The sequence below is a fragment of the Protopterus annectens genome, chromosome 2.part0, assembly GCF_019279795.1.
Source record: "Protopterus annectens isolate FY-2018-M chromosome 2.part0, PAN1.0, whole genome shotgun sequence".
Classification (NCBI taxonomy): Eukaryota; Metazoa; Chordata; order Ceratodontiformes; family Protopteridae; genus Protopterus; species Protopterus annectens.
The window spans coordinates 677,317,977-677,338,816 of record NC_056728.1 but is presented as its reverse complement, the minus strand read 5'-3'; positions in this window follow the sequence as shown (position 1 = coordinate 677,338,816).

Here is a 20,840-nt window from a genome sequence, read left to right as displayed (position 1 = left end):
TCTTCTAATGATTTTTTCTTTAATTCTTCATTTTCTTCTTTGCATAATTCTTCTGTTTTTTTTCCCATTCATTTTGCCATTCCTTGTGATTCATAACCATCTTTTTCAAAAAGTAATATGTCTCTATCAATTTATCCCCTTTTCTAACTATTTCTTTGCTCTTGGCTATAATTTCTTCAAAAATCATCTTTTTTATTATTTTTTCCCTAAAAAGAGCAAGACTTCTTCCTCTGAACCCTATGTTAAAATTGTTTTCTCTTAAATAATTCCAGTAACCTTTTCTTATTTTGCTTATATAATTCTCTTCGCTTTTAAAAACATTCAGCATTATCTCCTTCAATCAAATCTATTGTATCAGATATCTTTTATAATTTCTTTTATCCTCTATTATAGCATTTCTTCCCGTTTTTCATCACTTTTCTAAATGTTTTATTCATATACCACTGTAATTTCTTAACATCTTTTGTTGTTTCATTTTTTTGTTTTCTAACATTGCAATTAAAACGTCCGACCATATTGATCTACTTATTTGCTAACAGATAAGATTTAATTGTTTGAAACAATTCTTCTCTTTCTTTCATCTTATTATGTGCCTATACAACAGTTATTCTAAATGACACATCTATTTTTTTTAACATCCACTACTAATATTCTCCATTTAAGCCCAATAAGCAGGGGGATACAATTAGATTTATTTCAACATATAGTATTGACATTCACAGTATTTTAGCGATTATAAATAAAAACTGGGAGTTTATTAGTTCAGACATCACTATATGAAGTAGATTAAAATGTACACCTAAAGTAGTATTTAAAAGAGGAAGGAACCTCAAAACTATACTTGAGGCAACTAAACAAAAGTCTAGTGTAGGAGTCAGGGAATGTACAAATGTGGTATGTGCAATTATTGCATACATATAGAGGTAGGCCAAAATTTTTCTATAAGAGGAAGAAATTACTCTACGAGGAACAAATACAACTGTAACTCAAAGAGAGTAGTGTATCTAGTGCAATGTCAAGTATGTTCCACGTTCTATATAAGTAAAACTGACAGAAAATTGCGGGAGAGAATATACGAATACTTGTATAACATCAGAAGAAATAACCAAGTGAATGCATTGGCTAGACACATTGGGGTATATACAATTCACACCTTTAAATTTAGGATTATTGATGGCATTCCTCCCAATATAAGGGGAGGGCCTGATGCACTTTTATTGGAGAGGCTAGAATTATTGTGGCAACTACATACACAAGCTTGCTGCCGACCTGGCTTAAATGAAAATTATTCAATAAAGTGCATTTTAAAATTGAAGACCTTACTTAGATAGATCAACACACTTTGTAGTGAGGTTCTTTATTCATTCATTTTTTTCTACATCTTTCTATTTATTTTGATTTCAGAAAAAGCCTTATGATGGCGCCACTACTATCATGCGTATCATGCTTTCTATTATTATTTGTAGTATGTAGTGGCATATGGTCTTTTTATTATATTATATTACATTAATTTATATTGTACAATTGTCTTGATAGCCCTGCCAGTGTATTTTCTTATGTTTTTGGGATTTAGGATTAAAGTAACTTAACAACTTACTTATTAAGAGCTACACGTGAGCAATCTAGTGTTGTAGCATAACGTTCTAGTATGGTGCTATTACTACTATGCGTATTATGCATTTTTACTATTACTTGTAGTATGTAGTGGCACATGTATAGCAAATTATTTTTATATTTTGGGTTTTGGGCTGAAAATAAAATTAAATTAATTTAATCAAGTTAAATTAATATATTAACTCAATATAGTAATAGTTTTTATTTTTATTTTTAAGAACCTTTTTGAAAAAAAAAACTAGCCTGTTTCTTGGTCGTGTAATTTTAGAATTTTATATAACTTGACAGGTTGTATAAACACCAAGGTTATATGTTATTGCATACCTCATTTTGTAACATTATGTTGAATTATGCAAGTTGTTTTTAGGAAAAGCGGTGTGATTACATTTAAGCATGTGGGCAGTGTATACTGCCATAACAAGAAAGTTTCGCTTTTAACTGGGAACAAACTTGTTAATGAGGTTATTTAACTATTTGAATTTATTCTTGTGACTGATAGGTGATTGGGAGTCATGTGAACTTAAACTTCGATTCAAATATTCTGGAGTTCTTTTTAAATTTGTCTGAGGAAGTCTCTGTAAGAACAGAGACGAAAAGCACTTTACAATAAATTTGTGCCTTTTTACAAAGTTTGCAGTGGTGTTTGAAGGTCCATACTTTATGGTTATCACTAATAATCTCCATGTCTTAACAACAAAATCATCTAAAATTTTCAAAGTGTATTTCTTACCTAATACCACTATGCCTGAGAATATCTACCCAAACCTAAATTCTACACTGCCTTTTCACCATAATTTCTCAAATGATCTCTTTTTTCTAAATTAAGAAATCTTATATATTCCAAACAAATTATATCTGTTCCCACACTGGTAAAACCATTGATAAATTATAATCCATCTTACATCATTAACTATATTACTCACATTAGAAGAAACTACTCCTAAACTAACAATGTCGTTTCTCCCTCTTCTTTAGTGTCTTTGTTCAGTCTTTCTTTTCCTATCACTTACTGTTTTCCCAATCAAATTTCTGCATTAACTTGCTAACAACTATTATTCTTTTTTTCCTTGAGGTTTCACTTTTATAATCACCTTTACTTGTATCATTATCAAATGGAATAATTGACTTCTGTACTTAACTTTTGATCTTCTGTATTTTTGATTTTCACCATCTAACCCCTCTTCTCCATTAGTATCTTGGTCTCATTTATTATCAGAAATGATTTCACCTTCAGTCTCATTCTGCCCTGTTTTTTTTTTTCCACATCTCTTAAATTTTCTTCATTTCCATCACAATCCATCCACAACCGAACATTATTTTTACACTTATAACATTCTACCATGCAGCTTTTTGCCTCAGGTCCTATCTCCCTACCTTGTAAACATTTGCACTTATCACGTTGCCCAACCAAATGTTGTTCTGACCCACAAAAACATGTTTTAGGTTGCCCCTAGTATTTCAATAGAACCATAATACCATCAACATTAACATCACTTGGAATATGTATGATTTTACAGTTTTCTATTTTTAGCAATAGAATACATTCTGTTCCACTAGTCACTATCCCTCTATTATTAATAACTTTCACAGTTTCGTATACATTTTGACATGCAGTTTTTAAAAAAGTCTTTCAGAGTTGCTTTTTCAACATCACTTGTGAATTGTATGAAGATTTTTTTTTTCATTCAACTCCATTTTGGACAGAAAATTCTAAATTATTCTATGGAGACGTTTGCTTTATATTCACAGCCCTTCAAAAATCTTTCCATCCCCTTTTCAGTCTCAAAAATAATATCTGAAAATGTCACTTTCCCCAACAAACTGTTGTCCTACTGTCTGTATGTTTCATCTGCTTACTCTTCTTTTTTAATGTTTTCTGAATTCTCTTTCATTTCTGCTACAGCCTTCACATAAGTTCTCTTAATTAACTCATCTTTCTGTTCCTCCCTCCTTTCTATTCCTACAGTCTCCAATGCTTCATTTAGTTCATCTCCTTGTATTTTATTCATAGCATCTACCTATGACACTTTTTGTCTATCATCTTGTTCATTTTGTAAAAATCAACCATGCATTAGTCCATCCTGCAATCCCCCTGAATGAAGGATTGTTACTTTCATCTCTCACCTTTCTGAATCTGTTACTCCAGCATTCTCACTTCCCTCAAGTGACCATTGTTGAAACAAAACCTCAGATTCTCCAAACACTGCATTCACTTCTTCTTCTGTTTCACTCTCTGACTTGCACACCTCCTCCATGTTATGCCTTATGTGCTCCCTCCCAGCTGCCACCGTGCTAGGAATTGGGGAAACTCACTTGATCTCCAAGGATCAGGTGGGGAAAGATCCCCTTGGAGATCAGGTGGGGAAAGATCCCCTGGCCAAGTTTCTCATACTAGTATAAATACTACTGTGGGACTCTCCTGAAAAAAGGAGATAAGCCTAGTGGGACTAATCCAGTTAATAAGAGATAGATAGATAGATAGATAGATAGATAGATAGATAGATAGATAGATAGATAGATAATTTCCCTGAAAGCACTTTTTAATTTTCTTATTTTCAACTTCTTGACTGCCATCTGCATAATAGCTTTGCAAGTGTGCTTAACCTTTCTAGTATGAATTTTTGCCATTGTTTGACAACTGATATACTTCTAAGCATATATAAGAAAGAGTGAAATGCGTTATTTTATTTTAAATCAGTTTTAACACATCTGAATGGTATCTGTTATAGTTAAAATGGTTTCACATATGTGGTAAAGTCTTTCTCCTGCCAAACAGAATTAACAATACTTCAAGTGTGGGATCTGCTGTAAGATTTTGAAAAAAACAAGACATCTAGATAGACTTCTGCAGACCTAAGCAAAGACAATCAACATAAACAACAATTTGTGTTAAACCTGGTATTTGTAAAGAGATGTGATAAATGGTTTGCAGCCAGAACTGCTTCTTTTCAATCTATGTTTTCTTGTACCCTATATAATTTATGTAATTAGACAGCCCATTGGTATAGGAGATATCATGGTTATTTCATAAAGCTTGGTTCTTCAGTTTCATTCCCAGCTGACATGCCTTCTATATAACGTCTGCATTTCCTCTTCAGTCTGGATGGGTTTTACTGACTGTTGCTGTTTCCCACAACATCATAAACTCATGATTCAGTAAAACAGATGAGCATTCACATTGCCTGTACCCTTGCATGCTGTTTGTGAGTGAGGATGGCAGGGTTATCTCACGATAAGCTGTTATCCTAATCAGAATAAGGATTTTTACCTTGCACCTATTGAATGTTTTGTTTTTGTCCCAGCATTATCCTGTAGCCTACATACCCAGTGTCCCACACCAGCAAGGGGTCTGCCAGCAACTCTAATCCTTCCAAACTTTCTCCAATTTTATCTGGGGGCCCATTATGGAACCTAAGATCCTCCTGGGGGTCTTGACCATCACCATTCCAGTATTTCACCCATCACCACAAACTCCCCATGCAGTATTGTAATGATGTTTGAGGGACAGGTATGCAATAGAGGCCTGTAGAATATCATCCTACCTCTGTAGCAGCTCATTCATGCCCACCACCCTTACCCATCTTTGAACCACACCCCCCTCAATGCAACATCCCCACCATCCTCCAGGAGTCACTGCAGAAAATTCCATGCAAAGGCCTACCCCTCCATTGCTGCTCCATCAGTCACTAGAGACAATAATCAAACCCTGTTCGACTGGGCTGCACTCAAGGATTTACTCCTCGCTGCCACTCGAATGGTCACATAATGAGTGTTAGAATATTCACCAGATCTGCCACAGCCTTGAAAATGGTAGAAAATAAATGACAAAATGAATAAATTAATCTTGGTATGAACTTACTGCAAGAAAACTGATAAATACTTGAAATATTTGTAGATATTTCTTTAAACATTTGGACATTTCACTTAACTGGCCAGTGTGTGGTTGGCACATTATAGCTACAACATGAGTCTGATAGAACAGTAAAGAACAAAGCATCCAGCTATCATTCTTGCAGTTATCTTAAAATTTTTACCTTCACAGCATATCTTCTGTTTTTTTACCTATTTCATTGGTGTCATGTAAGCTCAGTATGAGAAAAAGTGCAGACAAAATATATGGGTCCCAGCTGAATGACAATAAGAACAACATATAATGGGCTAACAGCCATAACAGCAGTATAATACTGTTGTCGTATGATCTCACAGATTGACTGATTTTCTTTATTGTGTATACTTTAGTTTTCATCATAAAATAAACATCAGTAATTAGCAGAAGAAGCAAACAATACATTTTGTCATTCAGGATTTAGCATTAGCACTGTTTTACAGTTAAAATTTCCTTTTAAAATGCCATTCTTCCTTCTTTCTTGTAATATGTATTGAGCTAATCAAGTACAGATTCAAGAGCAGAATTGGAGTTCCTGTGTACTTTTCTGCATACTAACTGCTTCTATGGAAATGACTTGTCATTTGTTTGCACACCTGTCTCACAGCCCATCACACTACCTGTGGCTTTACTTACAATATAGGCACTTCCACTAGAATTCAGCCAAATTCATAATATAAGGAATGGTTTAACCTTGGGAGCAATATATATCCATTTACCTCATAGTCTTGATGCTTTTTATTTTTGTAAGAAAGAGGGGGATTATGTGTGAGACCACTGGATTGCAAAATCTTGGTTTGTATTCCAGATAAAAAAGGGGGATGAATAAGTCTACTCAAGTTATAAAATGATTGCATTTGTTTCACATGCTTGAAAGACAATGTTAAAGATCCAACAAGCTAGACACGGAGAATTGTTTTAGAGGAGGAAACAGCAAAAGAGATCAAGCACCCAACATCGGTTAGATGAAAGAGAAAATAAGGGAATACCAAAAGAAGTCTTTAATTTTGCTTTATTGACTATTCTAAGGGTTATTATATTGTAGGCCATAATAATCTGTGTAGGGGTTCTTAGAGAAAAGGGGGCTCTAGGTTACCTTATTTGCCTTCTGATGAAATTATATGCAGACCAAGGTGCAACAGTTAGAAATGAACAAGACAGATAACAAGTGTGATATGGTTGTATTTCATCAGCCTGCTTGTTTCATTTATGTGCTGAATGCATCGTGCAAAATGCTTGGTAAAATCAATCAAAAGCTTGAATCAAAATTGCAAGAAGAAATATTAACAAGTCTCAGATATGAAGATGATACCATTCTGATGGTAGAAATCAAGGAGAAGTTGAACATCCTTTTGATGAAGGTGAAAGGCAAAAATAGAAAAGCTGGATTGGCGCTCAATATTAAACAAAGAAAAATATGATTATATCATGTATTTTAGTTACAAATAGTTAAGAATATAGTGGAGGCAGTGAAATGTTTTATTTTTATTGGCTTAAAGATCTCTGCAGATGGTGACTGCAGTACTGCAGTCATGAAATTAAAAGACACTTGTTTTTAGAATAGAAAACTATGACAAATTTGAATGAGATATTAACAAGCAAGGACATGTAAATGTTATCAAATATCCATGAAGTCAAAGAAATTGTTTCCACAATAATAATTGTGGCTGTGTGTGTTGGATTATAAATAAGATTGTGCACTAGAAAACTAGTGCTTTTGAAATTTGGTTTTGGAAAAAGCGTCTGACAATTTCTTTGACTGAAAGAAAGTCAAATCATTCTATAGTAAAATAAATAAATGTAGACGGTTCACAGGCAGGCCTGAAAGTAAAACTAAAACACATTTACTTTGACCACACAATGTGAAGGCAAGATTCATTGTTGATGTCACAGATGCTGGGAAAGATCAAAGACAAATGAAAGCATATGTGACAGAAGCTGGGATGTAGACTGTCAACATAATGGTTTTTTAGTTTAATTGAACTTAAAGAAGCATTGTTGAACAGATACATTTGACATTCCACCGTGCTTGAGATCATTATGAGTTAGACTTTATTGCTGACAGCAATGCAGTCATATAGTCAAAGGTCATGTGAGATGGATGTTGTAGCCATTCATACAAGTAATGAGTTGGTGGAGTTATGGATCACATCCTACATTTGTGGAGTGGAACTGTAATATCACAAGCATTGGTCATTTGTACTGTACTGGCCTGCCATTAGAGGACTAGGTGCATTCTGTGGTCAGGCTGGCATAGCATTTTAGGAGAGTGCAAAGGAACCCTGATATGGTATCTCATGTTGGAAGCTAATAGATGCCATGGCATATATGATTTGATGGGCAGCCATGGGTATAGCTGGTGCTCATCTTGGGATAGTGATAATAAAGAACTGAATGCCTGGGAGCATGTGGACAGTTGAGGCATGCTTGGGGTGGAGTCTGTAGAGTATGTTCAGCCATGATCATGAGACTATACACACACACACACACACACACACACACACACACACACACACACACTCACACACTAGTATACTGGCTGCAGTGGTCAAAGTTGACACTAATGTAGTTTCAAAAACAATGTGTTTCATTCCTGTATGGGTGGACTTGGCAATACCCTTGTCTCTAGACCCTCCATGGTCCTCACCAGTATAGCCTTCTGAAGTAGAATGGAGTGTATTTGCCATCTATCTCATCAGTGCAACCATGGATGTTATGCGGGCTGCCAATTATCTGAATTGTACTGCCTGTTCCATCTCCCTGTACTTCATGTTATGCACTACTGGTCATTCTGTAGGCTAAATAGCTGTTGGACATCATCACAGGAGCCAAACCCTGTTCTCATCAGTTCTACCATGATATGTGCAACAGCCATTTGTACCTGGATCACTGACCTGCACATTTAATGACTGATGCCATGTATAGTCAATAGATCGAGGGACAAATTGGCATCATATGACAATGCCCATAATGTGCATCTCCACTATAATTTGTCACACATATCAGAGGCAGTGTGGTTAACAGATGTCATCTGTGGTAGTGATGTCTGTGTATCATGAATATGGCTTACAGTAACAGGATGTCCAGTAATAAACATTTGTAAGGGTTGAAATACAGCCTGGCCCCACCTCTGACATATATGTGGTGGATATGTCTTAACACTCCAGTGTTAGCATTGCTATCTGCTATCTGTTCTACTATGTTATCTGACCACGTCATGTGCATGTTGCCATCATCAGCAGCCACCCATGCCCTACTTGCATGAGATTTTTGTCATTTTCTTGTGTTGGACAATTTATCAGTGACATCTGTGAATGCATATAGGTAGCATGCTTGTGATACCAATAAAATATATGCCTCAGACCCCAAAGACACGGTGCACATACTTGTACATGACACAGTCTTTGAATAGCATATGGGCACATTTGTAACCTGAGGTGTAGGTATGTGTTGTAACTGTAGCCTGAATCTACCTGGAGAGGAGATATACATACATGTTTTTGACTATATCCCCATGGGAGAGATAGATATGCGTTTCAGAGATTGAAGCTGAGTTTGCCTATTACTCAATTTAAGCAGAACCTTGGTCAGTAGATGTAGAATAGGAAATTTACACTGGGCCTGGCATCCATGTCCCTTGTAGACAGATGTAGCTCATAAATGCCTGCCTGGCACTCAATGTCATATTTCGATACAAAGTTTCATTATTCTTTCAGGAAAACTTGTCTAGGCTTAGAAAGGCCCCCTGCTCATTAACCTACTAAAAATATGTGAATCTATGAACATCTGTGCTATTGCCAACTATGAAATTGTACTCATTCTCCTCAATCAGGAGTACCAGGAACTCAACCACCTTTATTTATCTGTTATGTGTGGGGATTTGCCTCCTGTAGGACACATGTCCATGAAAATATCCCCATCTTTGTATTGTCATGTATTATCAGTTTTGCTACCCTTCTCCACACATCTGCTATCATCCTAACATAGCTAAATGCAGTATTGATGTCCTTCCCTGTCCGGGAATTCCTTAACTTTGTCCAGGATACACATGTCATGTGTATGTAGTACCTGCAGTAATACGTCAGTCTCAAGAGTGGGGTATGTTTTCATCCATTGCCTCTATCATGAGCCTGTGACAACATATGTACACCTGTGAGTTATACTTCAGTCAGTGTGCATTCAAATGACTGTACTCACAATTTACCTGTCCACTAACATACTCTGATCATTCTACTGTGTTATTTTTACAGTTGTTAAAGGCATGTTAGCAGTGACAATAGACTTTCATCATTGTGTTGACAGCCTTCATTGGTGTGCACATCCTGTGGCAAACCTCATCAATCTGTGTGCATATTATTGCCTTTAGCTATGTACAGAGGTCTTTATTTTCTCTGTACCATATACTACACTGTTGTGGATAGGCCACAGTGTGCCACACATAGCTGGACATATAACATCCATGCTGTTCTCCTGTGTCTCTTGCAACAGGACACCTACATACACCTGGGCAGGTAACTGTCACATCCTTGTGTCATGTTACCTCATCTACATTTACTGGATACTCCTATCCCTGATGTTGATATCTAAGAGTTATATTACCAGACATCTTGTCTTCATTCCATATAATTATACATAAATACAATGTCTTATGCAATGAAATCCTTGTTCTTAATTTGCTTCTCTTAATCTGGTCTCTGACAATATGATGTCCATGCTTTATATCATGCTAAAACAGAAGTCATGGTTCAGCAGTTATGGTGATGATGGCCTTTAGTGTGATTGTGTCTGAAATCCTACTATAACACATCACACTATTACACCCAAATAATGTCAACCTATTTGTCCCTGATTGTTTCAGTGCTAATGAAACATGTCCATACTATCCTCAGGAACAAAGCCTGTTGTAATGGACATAATGCCACATTCAAACATATGGATGTGCACATGCAATTTTGCATCACAAGTGGACCTTTTGAGTGGTTGTGGTCTCCTCAGCCACTGAATTCAGCAGGGTTGCTGCCTGCTATGAATAAGAGTCTAGTGCTTTCCTGTTTTACCTCCACAGCAACTTTGAGGAGCACCTACTGTGCCATAACATAATAATGTGGATACATGGCTCCATTTTGCCAAGACAGTGAGTGATGCCACTGATATCATCCATTCTGATCAGCAATGCATGTATAGGTATAGTGACCTGCTGTAGCATCATTCTGGCCAGGCAGAGACACAGATTATGGAGACTGTGCCAGCTATATACTATAAGGACTGTGTAGCAGCATTTTTTACTTACTGTTGTCTGCTTATTTTCTTCCTCTTCTTTTCACAAACTTAGTGGCATGTTAAGTTTTCCTAGTTTGTTTTGCAGCAGCACAATAGCATAAACAGAACAGGGATGCCTGACATAGAAGGACTGAACATCTTACTCAGAGGTGAGAAATATATATTTTGCAAAATAATGCAAATTGAAATTGCATTTTTGTTTGTAACACTTGTATTAATGTGTTTCTTTTTTTCTCACTTTCTATTTTTTTCTCTTTCATCTACTGGTCCATTTGTGGAAAGGGAAGACAACCTGCAATGGGCACCTAAGTCTATATCATCTGATGTATCTAGAGCTGGGTCACCAATGGCCACTAGGTCTGCATGCAGCAGAGAGGTGCAAAGGTAACCCTGCTGAATGATACATTGGGGACTAATTGACATTTTCTGTGAGAACCTCTACACCTGGTAGTTGAGGATCCTTTTCTTAGAGTGACCTCAAGGGGTCACCCTGTGGTCATCTGACATGAAGTGCATAGGCTGGTTACATTCAATGTGTACCAGCAGTTAGGTGCTTGCCTGGACACCATGGAACACTTCCTGCCATAGGTGATAGTGTCATGTGACTAGCTATCCTCAACCATTGGACCACCTGAGGCAGAGCCTACCCATGATGTTAAACACAGATGGACATATGCCTGGCTGTGATATCATGTAGTCTAGATTGCCATACCTCCTGTACTCTGCTGTACCCCCCTACATCCAGGTATCCACCTCCCTTATATTTTATTCACATACTCTGATTGCAGCCAGATCCTTCCCATATCTTCCAATCTCTGTATGCCTGTGTTCCTCCATTTTTGTTCTCCCTTTGTATGCCCATATCCCCCCTGTCTGTTTGTATATGTGTTTTATCTTTGTTTGCCTGCCTCTGTTATCTTTGCTAGTCCTCCATCCTTCCAACACACACACACACACACACACACACACACACACACACACACACACACACACACACACACACAGATCATTACATTCCTCACCTTCTGTTCTTCTCCATATTTCATAAGGTAATTGTTCATAGTCACTTCCTAGGCTATTGATCTGTGAGGATCTTTAAGAACCTAGCCTCCCATTTCCATGGTAGATTCTGGTATTTATGCTTTATGTATGAGTAACTCAGAGGCAGGCAGAACAAGGATATGTTGGGACTTATATTTGTTGCCCCTATCCTTCAGATTGATGAGTCCTAAAGAGGGAGTTAACATGTGGTTTCCCATCTTTTCTTCCAAATTGCCTTTGCATAGAATAGGAGAAGTTCTTTGTTTACATAGCATGGAAGATGGTTCTACAGAAGTGGGATTCTCTGTGACTATCAAAAGAGTACCTGTTGTAAAAGAAATACCCTCCAGCTCCTCATTTAGCATTCTTTATTGCTACCCTTATGTGCTTTCCTCTGTTGTTATTCTCCATTTTCAATCTTTTCTATCTCTGTCTTTTGTCCCAATTTATATGATGAAATGTATTGCCATTTTGGTGTGATGGCCCTCTATGGTCTGTTTACAATGCCAATGATGCTACTATGAGACACTATGCTGCACACATAAGCACACAGAGCCTCAAGCATGCTTCCATACATTTCTTGTGATGTATATGCACTCTTCTACATGCATACTATGTATCTGTCATGTTTATGTGTTATTAGTGATTTTACATGTCTTTTTATATATTGTTAACTTTGTCACTTTTCATGCTTGGAGCTTTTCTCCACGGGCCACTACTGAAAATGGACATATATCCAGTTAGACTAGCCCAGTCAACAAATGTAAAATAAAATAAATAAATAAAATATTACTGTGTGACATTTACTGTGTTTCAATATGTGTGTATGACATGCATTAAGGCATTACATTATCCACACACATTCAACTATCCATGCATTGTGGCAGTTAACCTGTTGATAATGCTGCAACAGCCAGCCTGCAAATATTTGTCTTACTGGGACAACTGACAGACAACTTCTTATGTGGTCCATGGGCCAACACTAACAGTGTCATATGCCTTGGAAGTCTATTTTGCCATATCAGTTATGTGCAATATACAGGCAACTCTCCTATGTGGCACCTCACCCACACTTTAGCTATGGCCAGAGTCAGCAGACACTGAAGCCGCAGTAACCACACTTTCCTGACCGATAGTTTCACACTCCACCTGTCCAGTATCTGAGAACTCACTGGAATGGGTAGGCATAGGCCTACTGTCTGTGTCCAATGGAATTACAGACGATGGTTGTATGTCAACCTCAGTATCAGATTCAACCTCTGCACCCCTTGACTATGCCTCTGTTTGGCCACCATCATCATCAGAGTCTGCTGATACTCTGACATCAGGTGGTAGAAGTCCCACATTTCCCCTGTCAGGATCACCTGTGATAATAAGCAACACACACAGGAAAAAAATTAATACCTACACCACTATATTCCAATATATGCTAACAAACTAACAATGGTGCCATTTGCAGACAGTGCAGCAATAAACACAACAGTCCTGACCCCAACATCACAAACTAAATATTTTTTGAATTGCTCATCAGTACTGACATAAAAATGTTTGGCTTACCATGTGTAGATGATTGTAGATGATTGTAGATGATTGTAGGCTCCCTATGTTGTATGGTCTTGGGAGAAGTTAAGCAAAATGTAAGTAACACGTGGGGGGGGGGGTTAAAACTTTTTCCCTTTATATGTCTATTGACAATACTTTCAACAAGAACTTGGATAACAAGTTCAACCTAATCTCATGCGTAAGTAATCAGAATGGGTTGCTAAATATAGCAATTTGCAATCCCCCAACTAATTTCTTGTTAAACATAACTAATGTACTGATGTAACTTTTACTATGCAAGAGTATTTAACAACTGTGATACAAATGCCTATCAGGAAGCTCCTCTTGGGACATACTTGCTGTCCCTGAAACTGTAGCACCAATGTCAAGGTCATACTGTTCTGCATTTTCCTGGGTGCTGCCTAGATCTCTGACAGTGGACAGGAAGTCTTCATTTGCTGTTAGTGGTGGATCTGTTGCAAGCCCCCTGGTACCCATCTGATCATGGATCACTGCAGCTGGTCTCCTCCATGCAGATGAGATCATGTCAGTTGACCTATGGCACACCTGAGCATATACCCTGCTGTGGCTGCCTACTGTATTCATGTCTGCAGCTATCTGCTGCCAAATTTGCATTCTGCCTGACATATCTCCATGTTGCCTCTCAAGCAAAAAGGCTCAGTGTTGCCTAAAATGTTCCACAATAACTGATTCTCAGGGTCACTGAAAGGTGTTTCTTCATGAATTGAGATGCCTGGGTGTCATAGTTCTAGGTGTACTAAAACACAACCGAAGGATAATGCACATAAGTATCACATATCTAAAAATTGCCTGTTTCCAGATACAACAGAAAAGGTAGCATTTCAGTATTACCCACTGGAGACATGCAACAGTTTAGACGTCTGAAATATGAACAGCAGGTATTCTGTGGTTGCAACATATTACATTCACATACAAAGCAAGGATGGATGCAAAACAAGGGAGAGTAACAACAGCAACCTATTCTTGTTTGTGCCAAAATAGAAATGCAGCTTAGCTGTCCTATTCCCCAAAGGGCAAGCAAATGACACATTTTGCTAACAAATCATCAGTGAAATGGGAGAAGTGCTATCAAATGAACTGTCCCTAAAATGTGTACAAATATAACACAGGACATTCCTTTTAAGCTATTCTCAATCTTGTACACCTATGAAATGCCCTGACAAACATGCCCATGCCATCAGCATATTTGTAAGTAATGCATACAGATAACAGCAGCAGTTTCTAATTAATACATATATAAATATGAAGCAGATTTTTATTAATGACATTTCAGCATCTGCAGTATATAACTGAAAAATGCAAGCATACATTCTCCAGTTCAGTAGTCTTCTAGGCAAATGTATCCCAAAGTAATATCCTCTTCTGTGTTCTTCACATAAAAAAGTCTCCTCACCTTCAGGTTCCCTAGCTACATGGTTGCCTTTTGATGATGTAGATTCAAGGCTGCTAGCACAGTGAAGATGCAAATGAGGTGTTAACTCATTAGAATTTCTGAATCCGATAAGTAAACATAATGCAGACACTCCCTCAGTGTTTGTTGCTAAATGATTACTGAGGGAGAAAGAAAATGCAACAGCAATGCAGACTTCCCTACCTTTAGGTGTGTCAGGTTAGACAGATTCTGTTCAGTAACATCCAACCTCCCCTTCATTTGTTGACAACTGTATATTATTGACATTTAATATCCTCACACATTTTATGGACAATGATATAGAATGGCTTACAGACTGCATGTATCAGATTACTGGTCAGATAAGACAAGAATGAGCACCAAATACAGATAGGTAAGACAGAGCTGCATTTTTGCAAGCAATAGTCATAATTGGTTGTGTGATCACTCAGTGTAATACATCAAAAAATAATACATGTACATATAATTGTTATGTGGTTTCATAGTGCTATGGATGATGCTGCAGTGAGCTGAATGCAGAATTATTTCATTTCCCTGCTGCAAAGTTGTTTGTGTAACAAAGAAGGATAAGGTACCCTTACTGTGTTCTGAAGGTTAATTGGAGTGATACTTCAAATCCAGACCTATGTAGAAATATTTCATGTGTACTAAAAACAACTTTTGTAGTGTTTATATCATAGTTTGCTTTTTTAATGTCAACTACTTTTTTTATTTGTTTATTTTTTGCCAGTGTGTTTGCATGTGCAACATAGCACAAACAAGGGAAATGGAGAAAATGAATGTCAGGTTTGGCTGTGTTTATCTCATTTGTGCAATGCTTAGCAATGCACAAACCTGGACTACTGGCCCTTACAGGAAGCAGACAGAGCATCTATAAATGTGCAAAGGTCAAAAACAATACATTGTTACAATTTTTGCTTTCCTTGTTTCACTTGAAAGAAAGTTAGTTTGTCGTTTTTGCATTTAAGTTACCTGTAACGCATTGCATTTAAGTTACCTGGCACTTGCTCACTAAAGCAATTATATAAGTCAGCACTAAAAAATTAAAAGCACTACACCCTCACAAACTCTCCTTGAGTACCTTGTTCCCCATTGGCCCTTTTTTCAATTATAAAGGAATTCCCAATACTATTCTAGCATGTCCAAAGGTCAGTTGTCAATCTCCTCTCCGGTCCAGCTGGTGAATCGGGGAATCTTGAGGCAATGTTACAACTGCCTCATGTACACAGACAACCCTCTCCTCCTCCCAACAAATTCCAACACATGTGAGAGATGCAACCATATAGCCAAACTGGAGGCTAAGCTCTCTCAACCAGTCAGGAGGAGAAGGAAACCACACTCACTACAATTCCAGACTCACATAGACCTACCACGACAGCAAACCAAACACATAAACACACAAAAACATACTCGGAGGCTCTAAATAAAAATCTGCCTAAGCAGCAGAGACCTACAAAGCAGACACCCAAGCAACTGCTACCCCAAAACAAAACACATGCAACACATAGCTCACAAAGCCAGTGTGCCGAACAGTCACACCCCTTAAGGCTAAACAACACACCTGATACACTTGTAATAATTGACTCTATCATCAGGCACACTGACGTCCCGCTCACCAGGCTGAACAAGGAGAAGGTCAAGGTGAGCTGCCTGTCGGGCGCTAGGATCTGCCACATACAAGCACTCAGGTCACTCCAAGGCAAGTACAAATATGACTCAGTCATTGTCCATGCTGGTGTGAATGACCTGAGACGTACCTCCCTGGACTACATGAAAAGAGACATAGAGGAGCTCTCTGAGCATGTAGCCCAGGCCGGTATGACCCTGACCTTGAGTAGCATCTTACCCTCACCAAGAATGATGCCACAATATGAAGACAAGATGATCAATGTCAACAATTGGCTTAAGTATTGGTGTCATTCAAAGGGGATCCAATGCCTGTCAGCCTGGGATGACATGCTCGACAAGCCACGATGCTTTGCTAGGGACGGCTTGCACCTGTCACCCCTGGGCTTTCGGATATTGGCAAAGGCTCTTGCTACCCCCATAGTGCCTTTTTTAGGCAAGGCTCGAAAGACAAACCCACCTCCATAGGTATCACAAGGGATAAAAAACTAAGAGTAATGCTACTCAATGCCAGAAGTCTAAATCTCAAGATGCATGCACTTGAAACTCTCCTTAGCATGGAGAACATCGGTATCTGTGCAGTAACAGAAACCTGGTTCAAGGCTCCCGAGAGCAACCTAGCATTACCAGGTTATACCTCATACCATGCTTTTCGGCCCCAAAACTTGGACTGAACCACAAAAGGAAGGGGAGTATCAATATTCGTCAAAGATACCCACAACTCCTGGTTGGTGGCACAGCACGAAGCATCATAGACTATCCATGTGCAACTAACAGTGGGCAAAACTGCCTTCCAGTTTATAGCCTGCTACAGATGACCCTCCCAAACCCAGGAAACCCACTCGGCCTTCCTGAGAACACTGGAAAATATGAAGGTCTCTCCAAACACCATTATATTGGGCGACTTCAACTACCCAAACCTAGACTGGGAACATTACTCTAGCTCCAACACCCTAGCCCAAAGGTTCCTAGAATTTATAAACTCAAATGCTATGGAACAACTTGTTACCACTCCCACAAGAGGGGAAAACATACTGGACCTGATCATCACCAACATGGGGACTCTATGCTCCAGACCAGAAGTGTATCCCTCACTGGTAAGATCAGATCATAAACTAATCTCACTGGATATTCATATCCCGACCCCACCCCCTGCCCAGAAAACCACAGTGAAAAACTTCTCTAAAGCAAATTTCACACTCCTCAAAACCAAGGTGGAATCCTTCAAAGCCCCCGGGCCTGTGGAAAATACGGCCCAGACCGCAGAATCCTTTATAAACGCATTCTATGAACACCTTCAGGAATGCATGGATCCTGCAATCCAAAATAAAACCAAGACCCAATCCTCCAAAGGCAGATGTCCTTTCTGGTGGACCCCAGCCATAAATAAACTATACAATAGAAGGAGGAAGCTACTACATGATAGAGCAAAATCCCAAAAAGGGAAGGCATCTCTGATCAGTATTAGCAAAAAACAACGGGCACTCATAAAATCGTCTAAGGCCAGCTTCAAGAGAAAAATTGCACAGGACACTAAGGATAATCACAAGGCTTTCTTTAGTTATGTTAGGAACCTGGGTGGGAATTCCCAGATATGCTCAGAATTAGTCCATAATGACAAAAAATACACCAAACCTACAGACTTTGCCAACATCCTAGCTGACAGGTTCAGTGCAAACTCCCCCCCCCCATCAAAAGGGCAAATATCTATTCCCAGCAGAGTGCTGCCCCCCTGACATCTCATATGCTCAGGTAAGAGCCGCCCTCTCCAAAGCAAAAAACACAGCATCAATGGGACCAGACAGTGTCCCGGGCTGCGTCCTACATGAACTCCAAGAAGAGCTAAACCCAAACATAAAACTACTGTTCAATCTCAGCATTACTACAGGATATGTACCCAAAGAGTGGTGTACAGCAACAGTGGTCCCTCTCCACAAAGGTGGTGCCTCAACGGATCCTGGAAACTATCACCCCATAAGCCTGACTAGTTTGGTCTGCAAAGCTGTGGAAAGGATCATCATGGACCTCATAAATAAAGATATTGGGGACCTACAGACGCTGGACCCTACCCAGTTCGGCTTTGTTAAGAGCAGATCCTGCCTCTTAAACCTGGTCGATTTCTTTGAAACAGTCACCGAGGCCATTGACGAGGGGAAGGTGGTCCACACAGCCTACCTGGACCTCGCAAAAGCCTTTGATACAATACCCCACTCGGGCATTATAGATAAGCTCACCAGCTTAAATATAAACCCCTATGTCACTAGATGGGTTGCAAACTGGCTCAAGGACAGAACCCACATGGTTAGAATTGCTGGAGCCATGTCAGACTCCAAACCAATTACAAGTGGTGTCCCACAAGGCTCAGTCCTGGGACCTCTCTTGTTTGGTATATATTTCTCGGAGTTACAGGCCAACATGGAAGGACTGTGGCTGACCAAGTTCGCAGATGACTGCAAACTGGACACCATAATTAACTCTCCAGCTGACACAAGCATCCTCCAAAAGGGCCTCATGGAAACAGACAACTGGTGCCAGAGCCATGGCCTCAAGCTAAACACCAAAAAGTGTATAGTCATCCCTTTTGGCAAAAACAAAGTGCCCACAAATTACCACATAGGTGGTAATCCATTAAGTACAGAAGAAGTAATTAGGGACCTGGGGACCCAAGTTGATAGCAATCACTCATTTGACAACCACGTGGCCGAAGTGGTTAGAAAAACATTTTATATAGCCCACCTAATCATGAAGGGATTCACATCTAGATCAGGGAGGTCATCGTGCCTCTTTACTCATCCCTCATCAGGCCCATAATTGAGTACAATGCCCCTTTTGGGATGTACCTTACCAGACACCTGCAGCAACTGGAAAGACCCCAAAAGTACCTCACCAAGAGGATCAAAGGGCTCAAACAGATGCCATATGCTGCCCGGTTAAAGAAACTCCAGCTCTACTCAGTGGCATACCACCTGCTCAGAGGCGATCTGTGCCTGATGTATAAAGCCATGTCCAACCCAGAATTAATGGACATGCTGCACCTCAGAAAATCCAAATCCCATCGAGCTACATGCTTGAGAGACTTGAACCTCAGCACTGAAATAAATAGGACATGCTAAAGGGACAGATTCATAACCCAGAGGCTCCCTTCACTCTGGAATAAAATCCCAGTGCAGGTTAGGCAGAGTCCCTCATTGACTCTCTTCAAGAAGAATCTTGATGACTGGATGGGAGATCGTAGGTTTACCCCGGGTATCACTTCTGTGTCACTGTTAGACAGAGGCACAGTATACTAACCTCGAAAAAGGGCATAGCAAAATTAATTTAAAATGGGTGGCGAAAGACAAACACACTCTGGCTAGGCTTATAAATGCCCTAGGGAAGATAGCCTAGTATGAACCTATGAACCTATGAACCATCACATTGTGTTGCGGTTAGCAAGGTTCCCCAACAGCTGCAGTCATAGAACACCTGCAGACAGGAAGCAGACTGCCAATAATTGAAAAAGAATGCATTCAATTAAGTCTGTTGCACACCACACAAATGCACTAAGCAACTTTGCATGGCAGTTAACCCAGAGAACTTAAGAATAAGTAGATAATTATGGAAATGTCACATAACTAGTCATGTGGCAGCAGGTGAAATGTAGGGCTGAAGTTATAGACGATCCTGGGTTCTAGTACAAGGTGTGCAACTTATTCTTACTGTTGTGACAATGCACTTTATGGCAAAAAGTGAAAAATAGAAAAGTGTTACTTCAACTTTCTTGTGGCAACAGGTGTAAGTGTAGGACTGCCATGCATATGATTCTAGGTTCTAATACAGGATATTTCAGACACTTTTACTGTCATTCCACTTCCCAAAAACAAATGTGTCAGGTCATGACATTTATGCTTCCAGTGCATGTCTGCAAATTTAACTCACCTAACAGTTACCTTCCAATTTTCAATATATATTTCCAAGCTACATCAGCATACTCCCCTTAGACTAAGATCAAGTGTCAGATTCACCTTCCTATTTCAAATATTTATTTCATCCTTGCACGGCACTACTGGTCTCTGCTTAACATCATGCAAATGCAGTTGGCATTGTTGTTCAGGTTCCCACACAAGCAGTAAATGTGATAACTGGAATTGGCAAGAAAGCATTAGTTGCCATTTATCTAGTTCAGGTGTTATACATGTCTGGACTTAGTGAGGAAGCTGCCCAATTTAGGACATGATGGTGGGATGTCCTGGAGTCCAAGATATTTATTGGACTCCTAGTAAAGTGCCACTGCCAAATACTTTTGCAGGGGGACTGTTATGGCTACCAGTACAAGTCTGAGGTGTGGAGTAGTTTGGTTCAGACTGTATCCAGTGCAACTGGCATCCCATGCACTGGAGGACAGTGTAGGCATCCTTT